Source organism: Camelina sativa, unplaced genomic scaffold (assembly GCF_000633955.1).
Source record: "Camelina sativa cultivar DH55 unplaced genomic scaffold, Cs unpScaffold01452, whole genome shotgun sequence".
In the NCBI taxonomy this organism is placed as follows: domain Eukaryota; kingdom Viridiplantae; phylum Streptophyta; class Magnoliopsida; order Brassicales; family Brassicaceae; genus Camelina; species Camelina sativa.
The window spans coordinates 1-1,227 of NW_010922570.1; the positions used below are offsets into that span (position 1 = coordinate 1).

At 48.0% G+C, this 1,227-nt stretch overlaps 1 pseudogene; it reads left to right on the top strand.

Moving 5' to 3' along the window:
- Positions 1–79: 79 nt before the first annotated feature.
- Positions 80–1,224, top strand: LOC104774092 (annotated as a pseudogene).
- Positions 1,225–1,227: the final 3 nt, after the last annotated feature.

Genomic DNA, 1,227 nt, shown 5'->3' on the forward strand with positions numbered 1-1,227 from the left:
ATGATAGGGGTAGTCCTCTCAAGAAAACGAGTGGTAAGGATGGTTCTCAGACAGTGAGAGAAGTGGGTCGATCTAACAGGCTAAGACACCAGACAGAAGTGGGAAGCGTCATCAAGAATCTGAACATTCGGATGCAGACTACGAAAAGGAGAAATATGGTCGGAAAGATGAGAGATCCAGAGGTAGGGATGATGGCTGGTCTGATAGGGATATGGATCAAGAAGGCTCAAAGGATACTTGGAAGAGAAGACATTCTAGTATTAATGATAAAGATCAAAAAGATGGGGACTTACTTTATGATCGTGGCAGGGAACGGGAGTTCCCAAGGCAAGGACGTGAAAGGAGTGAAGGCGAGAGGTCTCATGGTCGTTTGGGTGGCAGGAAAGATGGAAACAGGGGTGAAGCAGTTAAAGCTTTGTCAAGTGGTGGCGTTTCAAATGAGAATTATGATGTAATTGAGATACAAACCAAGCCACTTGATTATGNGAGAATCAGGTCCCAACTTTGCTGGTACGACTGAATCGGGTCAGCAGCCTCCTAAAAGGCCTACGAATAATGATGAAGAGTGGGTTTACAACCAGGAAGGTAGTAGACAGAGAAGTGAGACTTTTGGGTTTGGAACTTATGGGGAGGATTCGAGAGATGAAGCTGGTGAAGCCAGTTCTGATTACTCAGGGGCTAAAGCAAGAAACCAGAGAGGTGCAACCCCTGGTCGAACTCATTCTATGCAAACCCCTAATAGAGGTCCGCAGGCTCCACAAGGCATGAGAGGGAACAGACCCTCAAGGGGTGGGAAAGGAAGACCTGCTGGTGGCAGAGAGAACCAACAAGGTGCCATTACAATGCCTATCATGGCGTCACCATTTGCGAATCTTGCAAATGCCACCACCCAGCCCTATTCATTCTCTTACTCCTGGTATCTCGCCAATTCCAGGCGGTCTTGTTACCCCTGTCTTCATGCCTTCATTTGCCCCGACTCTTGTCTGGCCTGGGGCCCGAGGAGTTGATGGTAGTATGTTACCTGTTCCTCCTGTTCTCTCGCCTCTTCCTCCTGGACCATCAGGCCCAAGATTTCCTTCAATTGGCACTCCACCAAACCCGAATATGTTCTTTAATCTACCAGGTTCTGACAGAGGAGGGCCACCTAACTTCTCTGGGCCTGAATTTAATGTTTCTGGACAAATGGGACGTGGAATGCCATCTCATAAAAATTCAGGGGGTTGGGTT